The sequence below is a fragment of the Polyodon spathula genome, chromosome 5, assembly GCF_017654505.1.
Source record: "Polyodon spathula isolate WHYD16114869_AA chromosome 5, ASM1765450v1, whole genome shotgun sequence".
In the NCBI taxonomy this organism is placed as follows: Eukaryota; Metazoa; Chordata; class Actinopteri; order Acipenseriformes; family Polyodontidae; genus Polyodon; species Polyodon spathula.
The window spans coordinates 49,211,800-49,224,071 of record NC_054538.1 but is presented as its reverse complement, the minus strand read 5'-3'; the positions used below and the strand labels follow the sequence as shown (position 1 = coordinate 49,224,071).

Sequence of the window (12,272 nt, the reverse complement as noted above, 5' to 3'; positions counted from 1 at the left end):
CTATATAACCTGAAATCGCGGGCTTTTCAACAGCCATATATATAGGTACCCCTTGTCTCGTGCCACTAAATTTATTTATAATCTCGTGCCTTCCTGGTCGCCTCAGTGAAGCCTCGAATATTTTTGACCAAGTACGTACAAATATAATTGCACTTACTTTATTTAAAACATTACAACATTAAGGGAAATATAGCTTCTGTATCCTTATATACCTTTAACCGTAATTTTAATCAGCAATTTTAATGTAGATAATTGGAATAATTTCTAAAATATTTCCTTTAATTTAATTTGTAGACTAATTTTGTTTAAATTATTATTAACATTTTCACTCAGAAAAAAGATTAAGGCGAGACAAACAAAAGACACGGCAGATGAAAGTAAGTATCTTAAAATAAAAATAGGCTGTAATAAACCTCTAGTGTTTTGTAGTTTGAAATGGAATCCCACACTTTATATTAAGCGTTGTGTATAGTTGTCTGTTTTAATGAAGATGGGCTCACGGAGGTGGTAAAAACCACAGACGTCGAAGACGTGGAGTCAGGTGAAGATGCTATGGAGAAGAGAAGAGCTGAAGGTGATTTCTGCCTTGCTCCATGGGGGAAAGATACATTTCTAGCTACAGTACTCCTGATAACAGCGTTATTTTTAAGCTATTCATATGTAATATGATACATGTTTTACTTATTATGCGGTATTACCAAGGACGTTAATGTAAAGAATTATTTGGTCTATTTTTGCTGGTCAGATAAGAGTGTTGGCGGTTTAAGTGAAGCTTTGACTATACCTTTTTTCATCGTGTAAAAAAAAAAAAAAAAAGCAGGGAACCCCATTCCTATTTTAAGTGATATTAAACTTCTGATCATTCTGAGTGTATACAAAACCGGTGATGCAATACCTAGTTCAGTGTGAAAGGGGATTTTCATACTTATGCACATTATGACAATGTGTGATGCAGTATTGATGTAAATAATGTAACAGTGGCTGTGATACCTCAATGATAAATCATTTCCTCTATGTGTTCATTTAGATTATGAGTGCTTTATTGTTATATGTAACTGTTCACAAATTACTATTTGCAACAGTGAGAACATTTAGAAATTAAAATAATGTATTCTTGTTTTCCTGTTCTTTAACAGATGACAAAGAAAGGGCTTTGTCAATTAAAATAAGACTAGAAATAAATGAAAACTATGGTTATTATGAATTTTAAATGGCAAATAAAAACCATTAAAGTATAATTAAATAAAAATGAAATAGTGAAAGGTTAATACATACGTAATTTCACTTTTTGTTTGGTGGTCTTTGTCTAGGTGTAGGGAAATCTCTAAAGAGAAAAACTGATCTGCAAGATATGAGCAAAGGTTCATTATGATTAGAAATACATTTAAAGTGTAACTACTGTTTAACTTTTTATTTATTTATTTATTTTTAAATGCATCAGTTTGGTGTATCCCCCTGCTTTTCATTTTCTGTAACAGAGTTCTCGTGTCCCATATGTATGTATATTCTGCATTTTTGTTTTTTATTTTCCATATTATGGAAGGTCAAGGAAGTAAAGTAGTGCATACATAAATGTTTAGAACAACAAAACAGTCAGCCCATCAAGGTTTGTTAGTTTCTTAAAGACCATAAGCTAACAATAAAAAATGTTGATTAGTTTATTTTGTTCTAATTCACTTTTCTACTTGTTTTATAGGAATTTGACCTGCCAAAAAAGTGGATTTAAATTTCAGAAACAAAACAGCACAAAACTTAGCAAAGCAATTATTTGCACAGAATGACACACTCCAGCTGTACCAAATAGCCAGTCACCCCTTCTGCTGTTCCTTATAGTAGTATTCATTTTAAAAGCTCCCAGCTTCCCTGCTCCCCCACAATTGATTACTTAACTGATCACTTCAACACAGCAAGTATATCCTAAAAAATAACACCTGGTGGTAGTGGTTTATTGATCATGTTACACCACAATGGCCCTTGTTCACTCATTTTTTTGGTATTGCTAAACATAATCTTAAAAAAATGTAATTATTAATTAGTATTTCGTCCCACTACCTCCAATTTTGAATTGCAACCTCAGTGATCACAGAAATATCATTTATCATTGATTTATCTTGTCAATTATTTGATTTTACTCCCCACCCCACAAAAAAATGTTTTCTATTGTAAAGCTCAACATCTTACCCTTCTTGCAAGTCACCATTGCAGAAACATGTTTTGTAGGTAAAATGTTTCATAGTGTATGCTTCGAATAAGCTAAAGCTACATGGATCGGAAATTAACAGATGCTTCAATCAAAAGATGGCAACCTATCGACGTGCTGCATAAAATATTCAAAGTCAGAATCAGAAGGATGCTGAAACATCATAACAATGTCTGGTAGGAGGAGCCACTATGAGGTTACTGAGTTTTAGGTACTCTGAGACGCATACACTGTATACTGAGATACTTGCACTATACTGGAGATCAGTCATCAGTCACAAGTTGTAGTATTTAGAAACTTGACTGAATCAATGTCTGCTACCAATCTCTATATACAGTGTTTGAATATTAGTAGGTGAATTTTAACAAACTGAGCTGAGTGGATCAGAAATTAATAAATGCTTCAATGAAAAGACAACACCTCTTAACACCTTACTGCAACAAATTTCAGAATCAAAAACCTGTATGGCAGAAGGAGCCTGCTCTTATTGAAGTTTACCATAGTTGTGTTTTTGCATTTTTACTAGGTTTTAATTTAACTTTACCTATGGTTTCAACATGCTTTCATTGTTCTTTACTGTACTGTACCATGGGAATACCATAATATTTTATAATAGATGTTTCTAAGAAATGGTTAACTATGGTCCTGTATATTAAAGATCACTGAAATCATGTTAAAACAGTAGGAAACCATGTCAAAAGTAATGGAAAGCCAAGGTAAAAGACTATGATAAATTCACCATGGTAAACTTGAATAAGGGTGGTCTCATTTAAGACATAAAGTTACCCACTAATATATATATATACATATGCAAACACTGAGAAATATACGCTCTGTACTAAGTGTATACACTTTACAGGTGTTCATAAAGTCCTTGTGCAACTTTAATACCAAATAACGTTCGCTCGGTTTGCCACATCAAGGCGGTAGAAATGCGCAAATGTCTGACTACCTGTCCATGCAGCAGCATTGCATAGCTCATCTAAGGAGGCGCCATGAAGGAGAGCCCACGAAGTTGCCTGGGCCCTGGTAGAATTGTCTGTAATGTCCACCGGTAATCATCTGCCACCCAGTGCGCTACACGTTGCTTCGACAGGGCCTAACCTCTAGAGCGGGAGCCATAGCACACAAACAGCTGGTTGCACTGTCTCCAGGACAACATCCTATCCAGGTAACAGTGCAGAGCCCGAACTGGGCATAGCATGTGCTGTCTACGGTCCTCCTCTGACTTGTGCGGGGGAGGTCTGAAAGTTTCCAAAACCACTGGCTGGTTAATATGGAATGAAGATACCACCTTAGGCAAAAAGGTTGGATTTGTTCTTAATGTTACCCGCGAGTCATTTCCGCATGAAGCTCACTTACTCGTCTGGCAGATGTAATGGCTATTAAAAACTCCACCTTAAAGGAAACAGGGCACAGTTCTGCTGACGCCATGGGCTCGAATGGGGGCTGTCACAAAGACGGCTGTAGTGGGTGATGTCAGACCAGAAATAGGAACCAACAAATAATAAACTGAGAGGTGGAGTTTGGTGAAGCTGAGCAATTGTTTTCGCTCAGCGTTTAATAATTGAAAAGACAGAAAATAAAAGGTTGTAAGACAAACAAAACACAGGACACGGCACTTTCACCAAAATAAAGTGACAAATAAAATGGACTACACAGACAAACACAGTGAGCTGATATTTGAACTATTCTTATTATTGTTACCTCCGTCTCCAATCCCGTTCTCCACTCACCAAACACTCAACCCAGAGTGAGTGAAAACATGCTGCTTTTATGCAGCTGTACCGAAACTCGATTGCTAATCAATCCTTCAATTGGAGTCTTGGTACAACTGCATGTGAATTAATAAATGCAATTCCCAGTGCTCATATATTATTATATTTTACCTGCACATGAAGTGCTGTGCAATCCTCATGCCTAAATACAAATAAACATTTTAAACACTTGTGCACATATATCATATTACTTCCCGTGTACCAATGACTATACACCAACATTAACACACAACATACAACACAGAAATACACAGGGGCGGGGCACATTGCCACAGGGACCCATAAGGACCCACAGTACCAGTTCTAGATCCCACTTGAGGACCATACTCTTCACGGGAGGACGAAGCCTCTGAGCCCCTTTAAGAAATTGCACTGCCAGGAAATGTGCCCCAGGGGACACAGAGTCAGTTTTGTCATGGCACTCTGATATTGCTGCCAGGTATACCTTCAAAGTGGATGCTGATTTTCCTGCGTCAAACAGGAGTTTAGAACAGGTCACAGGAGGGTGACCTTCGGTAATGCACCAGTCTTGGAAAACTTTCCATTTGTATGAGTACTAGGCTCTAGCGCTCGGCGCCCTAGCAGTCCATAGTGTTTCTACTACTGCATCTGGCAAACCTCGTCTGAATAGATGGCTCTGTTCAACGGCCAGACCCAGAGGTGGAGCTGGGCTGGGTTCGGGTGCCACAATAGCCCCTCTGCTTGGCTCAGGAGGTCCTTGCGCAGCGGGAGCTGCCAGGGCTGACCTGACAACATGTCGAAGAGGATAGCAAACCAAGGGCGTCTCGGCCATCTGGGTGCAACCAGCAGAACCTGTGCTCTCTCCATCCTGATCCTCTCTAGTGTCAGGGGTAGTAATAGTAGCAGAGGGAATGCATACAAGAGCCCCTGTGGCCAGGGGTGAGCTCGCACGTCTATTCCCAGGGGGCCCCCGTCTCTCTCCATAGAGAACCATAGGGGGCAATGAGTGGACTTGGCTGTGTCAAAGAGGTAGCCCGTGCAGTAAGAAACCTCTCCCAAATCTGTTTCACCACCAGAGGATGCAGTCTCCATTCCGAGCTGTCTGCAGCTCTTCTGCCTTGTTGTCCACACCGGGGAGGTGAACCACCCTGATGGAACGCAAGTTTCTGGATGTCCAGGACAGGAGTCTGTGCGCTGCGTGGTGAAGGCTCGGCGAGCGCAGGCCACCTTGGTGGGTGGTGTTCAGGCCCTTTCACCCCTGCAAGGTGTGAATGCCACCTTGGATGCTGACAGTAAGCTTGAAGGCGCAAGAATTTGGAGGTGACCTCCGTGGCCTTGTGGGACCTCTCAAAGCTCACATCAATGGTCGCCCCAAATGTTTGCCCTGGTGTAACGCATCCAGTAACGCCACCCTCTCTGTCTCCACAACCTTGGCTTGAGTCAGCCACAAATGCCAGCAAGCGGCCACCATTGATGCCACCTCTCCCTGATGCCTGGCCTAACTCCCCCATTAGGTCAGTCATCGCCCTTGCTACCGCACTGGCGCTCCCCTATGTCTGCCTCTGTGGATCTTTCCTGCAGCCTCTCTGCTAACTGGGTCTGGTAGAGCACCAGGTCTGGTGATCTGACTGACAGCGCTGCTGATGCATACGCCTTTTTCAACATAGCATCCATTGTCCTGCAAGGCTTGGACGGGCAGGTTGGGTCCTTATCCCCCTTGGTGAAGGTGGAACCTTGCACCAATACCGTGACCATGTCCCCAGTAGTGGGGAATGTGTCTAGGCCCGCTTCCTGGGCTCCTGCAGTGTGCAGCAGAGACTCTGCTGTTCTGGAGGCTAAGGATGCAGACTCCTGGTTGCTCCAGGAGGAGTGCACCAATTCCAGGAAATCCTGGCAAAAAGGGAGGGCTTGCTGTGTGTGCCCTTTTTGCTGGAGAAAGCTGATCCCCTTTCCCTCCTGTTCTGCCGGTCAGGAAACGTCAGTGGCTGCAGCTGCATGCTGCATTAGTGCCAGGAACTCTTCCCTCTGCGACACATACGGCAGGAGTGGTAAGGAGCCCCCCGCTGTGGCTTGCCTGATGGAGGTGGCTGGGTCCGCGAAGTCTGACCTTGACGCAGTGAAGGACAGCTCACCTCGGATAGGAGATCTAAGTGTCGGGGATGGGGAACGGGACTGTGAAAATTTGGGCTGCCTGGTGGTAGGGGGCAGTCTGCCCTGTGACTTAAGTAGGGTCTTGAGCATAGCTTGCTGAGCCCTCACAGTCTCCGCCAACTCCTGGAAGCATCTCTCAGCCGAGCTTGCACGCCTCCGAGGCGACTGTGATGGGGATTGTCTGTGCCTAAGCGGGGAAGGAGAGCAGTACCTGCGTGGTGACTGCCTGTCCCCTGGTGAACGCCCCCTCAAGCAGTACTGCCTTGGCGATGACCATCTCTCCTCCCCTGATAGATGCCTCCACCTCTGTACCGGTGGTGGTACCTGGTGTGCGGGAGAGCTCCCTGGCCACTGTAGGGGGGGGGGGGGGGGGGGGGGGGGAGGATCTCTGCGGAGGACCCTGGGGATAGGGCTGCTCTCCTGCTTTTAGTTCTTTGAGAACTTCCTGCACGGAGAGCAGTCCAACTCACCCACCGGTGCTTTGGCCGCATGGTCTGGCCCTAAGCATCTGGCGCAGGACAGGTGCTCGTCCTGTCTGACCAGCTTCAGAGCACACCGGTCGCACTGCTGGAAACCAGCGGAGGACCCAGATGACCGCACTGACATGGCATGTGCGTAGGCAGGGCTGCTGCGCTCGGTGGCGAGATAGAGTGGTCAGGATCAAGTCAATCGGTGCTGTGGTCGGTGTCGATGAGTGGCGCGGTCGGTGCAGGGCTGAAGACAGCGTCGAAGGTGTTCACCGGTGCCGAGTCAATCGGTGCCGGGATTGGCGCCAAGGAGAGCGCTGTCAATGCTGAGTGGTCGGTTGTCATTTCATTGAAAGGGAAATTTGGATGTACATAAGATACAAAAGCAAACTAAACGGCATATAAAATCATCATTCATAAGGTTTTAACAACACATTTTCTAGGCTTAAATCTAAACATTATCTTTCATGATAAATCATTCAACACCATTTTAGAATGAGTTCAATTTTGTTTTTACATTTTGACAACTGTCTCACAACAGTAACAAAACTTTGTGAATTATACTTTGCTAGTTTCCTTCTGTCATATATTCATCTAAAGTTTTCATCTAAAGTTAGCTTTAATACTATGTAATATAATATATATATATATATATATATATATATATATATATATATATGTATATGAGCATCAACAATTTACTCAAAGCCTCCACTGAGCTTGTATTCTCAGTATAGAGTGTGTAGAGTATTCTCAGTATAGAGTGTGTTTCAGTGTATGAGCTTGTCATTTCAGTACAGTATGTACAGTATTTCAATGTATGGTGTATCTCGGGTCAGTGTATGAGCTTGTCATTTTAGTACAGCGTTTGTGTTTCATGATATCTCAGCATAGTGTATTCTCAGGATAGAGATAGTATGTTTTAGTATATAGTGTATATATTAGTAGCGTATCAGCTTGTAACCGCCGTTCAGTGTTGAGTGTGTGTATAATCTCAGTTTGTATAAGTTTGTAATCTTGCAACCACATTTTTTAACCTTTTGATCTGTGCAAAATTGACTCCACATTTGTAAACATTTTCAGAGTAAATCTGTTGTAATAAAGTTCTGAAATCTTTTCCAAGAACATACAAATGGATTTCTCTGTGCTCACTATAATATTGTGCAATTTGTTATATGGTTAAATACTGCATGATTTGCTAAAATATTTTCCATACCACACACAAAAAAAATAAATAAATAAATCTAATTTTTTCATTTTATCAGAAAAAATGCTATACAAAAAAGTCAGATGTTGCTATAGTTTCATGACAGGGTTGTGGTTGACTATACTGCAGCTTTAATGAGAGAGGGGAGGTAACGCAACCTGACACGGTTAAAGTTAATGATCTGTAATCCGCTTAAACCTGAACTTTCTGGGCCATTACTGGAAACGGACAAACGCCTGGTTAACCATTAATAACCCTGAGAATGTGGTTTAATTTAGCACAGTCCGGAAATCTGTCTTGTCTCTAATGTGTTACACAGTGTTAATAGCATCTTCTAATTTCAGGACTCCAAGAACAGCAATAAGATTTCAGTTTCAAACGTCCACAATTTACCGCTAGCCCCCTCTCCCACAACAGAAACATCAAAATACAGAACCATTTACTTTATCTTCACAAGAAAGGAGAGCTGCATCTTTGCCATAACCCACTATTTTCTTTAATGACGTTTCAACCTGTGTCACCTGATCAGAGAGTAGGGTTGCCAACAGGGTCCAGAATCTCGGGACACTTTAAGGAAAGTCAGGTTTTGTAACTCACCTCTCTAAACTGGAATGTATTCAGTAAAGTGAGTGTGAATTGTGCAAACTGTCCCTGAATTCACCATGGTAAACTTGAGTAAGGGTGGTCACCAGATTACATATGTCATAATATATATATATATATATATATATATATATATATATATATATATATATATATATATATATATATATATGCAAACACTGAGAAATATACACTCTGTACTGAGATGTATACAATTTAGAGGTGTTTATAAAGTCCTTGTGCAACTAAATAACTTTGGATGTACATAAGATACAAAAGCAAACTAAACGGCATATGAAATCATAAACTCAAAGTTTTAACAACACTTTTTCTATGCTTCAACCTAAACATCATCTTTCATGATAAATCATTCAACACAACTTTAGAATGAGTTAAATTTAATTGTCAAAATGTAAAAACATTCTCAAAACATTAACAAAACTTTGTAAATTCTACTTTTATATGCTAATTTCCTTCTGTCACGCAGTCATATAGTAGATTTCAATGTCTTTTAAAGTTGCTGTAACGACATAGATATATATATAGATATATATATATATATATATTATATATATATATATATATATATATATATATATATATATATATATATATATATATATATATATATATATATATATATAGACACACACACACACACACACACACACACACACACAGTGGCTTGCAAAAGTATTCAGACCCCTGACCAATTCTCTCATATTACCGAATTACAAATGGTACATTGAAATTTCGTTCTGTTTCATATTTTATTTTTAAACACTGAAACGCAGAATCAATTATTGTAAGGTGACATTGGTTTTATGTTAGGAAATATTTAAGAAAAATAAAAAACTGAAATATCTTGCTTGCATAAGTATTCAACCCCTGTGCTGTGGAAGCTCCCAGTTTGCACCGATGAAAGAAATTGCCCTAACGAGGACACAATTACCTTACCATTGGCCTCCACCTGTGAACCATTAAAATTGTTGAAGGGTCATTGGTAAGGCTGTGAATCTGAAGGAAAATGAAGAACAAAGAGCATTCTACAGAAGTTAGAGATAAAGTAATACAAATGCATAGATTAGGGAAAGGGTACAAAATAATGTCCAAGTGTTTGGATATCCCAGTGAGCACAGTTGGATCAACAATCAGGAAGTGGAAGCTGCATCACACCACCCAGGCACTGCCAAGAAAAGGCCGTCCCTCAAAACTCAGCACTCAAACAAGAAAGAGACTTGTGAGAGAAGCCACAGAGAGGCCAACAATCACTTTGAAGGAGCTACAGAGTTCAGTGGCTGGGAGTGGAGTAATGGTGCACCAGTCAACCTTAACAAGAGCTCTGCATAACACTGGCCTGTATAGGAGGGTGGCAAGAAAGAAGCCGTTACTCAAAAAGTACCATCTGAAAGCACGTCTGGAGTTTGCCAGAAAGCATAAGAGTGACCCAGCTGCGATGTGGGAAAAGGTTTTGTGGTCAGATGAGACCAAGACAGAGCTTTTTGGTCAAAACTCAAAGGGATATTTGTAGCGCAAACCTAACACTGCCCATGCTTCAAGACACACCATCCCTACAGTGAAGTATGGTGGTGGCAGCACCATGCTGTGGGGATTCTTCTCTTCAGCAGGGACTGGGTATCTTGTTACAATTGAAGGAAGAATGGATGGAGCACAATACAGGAAAATACTGCAACAGAATCTGCTTCAGCCTGCTAAAAAACTGAAGCTTGGGAGGAAATTCACCTTTCAGCAGGACAATGATCCCAAGCACAAGGCCAAAGCAACATTGGAGTGGCTCAAGAACAAAAAGATGAATGTCCTACAGTAGCCCAGTCAAAGTCCTGATCTCAATCCCATTGAGAATCTGTGGCACTATTTGAAAATTGCGGTCTTCAAGCATCGTCGAACCAACCTGAACAACCTGGAGCAAATCTGCCAAGAAGAATGGGCCAAAATCACTCCAACACTGTGTGCAAAGCTGGTACATACTTACCCTAAAAGACTTAAAGCTGTTATTGCAGCGAAAGGTGGCTCTACCAAATATTAATGTGTGGGGGTTGAATACTTATGCAAGCAAGATATTTCAGTTATTTATTTTTCTTAAATATTTCAATGTATCATTTTTAATTCAGTAATATGAGAGAATTGGTCAGTGGTCTGAATACTTTTGCAAGGCACTGTATATACTCAAAGCCTCCACTGAGTTTGTAATCTCAGTACCGTATTCCAGTGTATAGTGTATCTCGGGTCAGTGTATGAGCTTGTAATTTTAGTACAGCATTTGTTTCACTATATCTCAACACAGTGTATTCTCAGGATAGAGATAGTATGTTTTAGTATATAGTGTGTATATTAGTAGTGTATCGGCTTGTAATCTCCATTCAGTGTTGAGTGTTTGTATAATCCCAGTTTGTATAAATTTGTAATCTTAGTAGGTGTGTTTCAGTATATACATCTCAGTATGGTGTATGAGAGTGTATTCTTACTAAAGTGTATGTTCATTTATGATCTACCAAAATTAAATAAAAGAAATACATTACAGATCTTTTTGTGGTGTGTGTGTGTGTTTTTTTTTTTTTTTTATCCATATAATTAATAAATAAAGCAGCACAAAAGTTTCCTGCAATATCACTGCAACCTACCAGTTTTTGCAACCGGTTGCAAGAGAAAGGTTGCAGCAGTATTACTGGTATATGCCAACAGCAGGTTGCGGCAGGCTTATTTTATTTTATTTTTTTTTTTTGGTAAGGGTAGTGCATGCGCATATCTCCTAGCGCTGGACCACATTTTTTAACCTTTTGATCTGTGCAAAATTGACTCCACATTTTTAAACATTTTCAGAGTAAATCTTTTGTAATAAAGTTGAAACTGAAATCTTTTCCAGTTCATTACTCAGAATATCAACCAGAACATACAAATGGATTTCTCTGTGCTCATTATAGTATTGTGCAATTTGTTATATGGTTAAATACTGTATGATTTGCTAAAATATTTTCCATACTACACACAAAAAAAATAAAAAATCATTTTTTCATTTTATCAGAAAAAATGCGGCACAAAAAAGTCAGATGTTGCTATAGTTTCATGACAGGGTTGTGGCTGACTATACTGCAGCTTTAATGAGAGAGGGGAGGTAACGCAACCTGACACGGTTAAAGTTAATGATCTGTAATCCGCTTAAACCTGAACTTTCTGGGCCATTACTAGAAACGGACAAACGCCTGGTTAACCATTAATAACCCTGAGAATGTGGTTTAATTTAGCACAGTCCGGAAATCTGTCTTGTCTCTAATGTGTTACACAGTGTTAATAGCATCTTCTAATTTCAAGACTCCAAGAACAGAAATGAGATTTCAGTTTCAAACGTCCACAATTTACCGCTAGCCCCCTCTCCCACAACAGAAACATCAAAATACAGAACTGTTTACTTTACCTTTACAAGAAAGGAGAGCTGCACCTTTACCATAACCCACTATTTTCTTTAATGACGTTTCAACCTGTGTCACCTGATCTGAGAGTAAGGTTTCCAACAGGGTCCAGAATCTCGGGACACTTTAAGGAAAGTCAGGTTTTGTAACTCGCCTCTCTAAACTGCAATGTATTCGGTAAAGTGAGTGTGAATTGTGCGAACTGTCGTTGAATTAATTAAATTGTTTTACTTAGTTGTTACCAAAAGCACACACATGCCTGCGAATACCGTTTCCATCAATCAGACCTATGCAGCAGCTGATTGGCGTTTTCAGTCTCTGACTAGGCGGGACTGGGCGAAGCAAGTAATATTAATAAATAGAAGCTTGCCGTCACAAGGTTAAATGGAAGTGCAAGTGAGTGCAAAGTTAAATATAATAATAGTTTTGCGCTATTTTGATAGATATTGTTTACCGTATGTATAAAAAATAAATAAA

At 40.2% G+C, this 12,272-nt stretch overlaps 1 protein-coding gene across 2 annotated transcripts in view; it reads right to left on the bottom strand.

Moving 5' to 3' along the window:
- The window catches only part of LOC121316017, a 44,234-nt gene extending 32,398 nt beyond the window's left edge, over window positions 1-11,836 (bottom strand). For both annotated transcript variants that reach the window (XM_041250693.1, XM_041250692.1), the window contains exons 1-2: window positions 11,801-11,836; window positions 1,276-1,342 (exon numbers count right to left, since the gene is read on the bottom strand). The gene's annotated coding sequence lies outside the window, so the exon portion shown is untranslated. The remainder of the gene's footprint in view (window positions 1-1,275; window positions 1,343-11,800) is intronic.
- Between the last annotated feature and the right edge of the window lie 436 nt (window positions 11,837-12,272).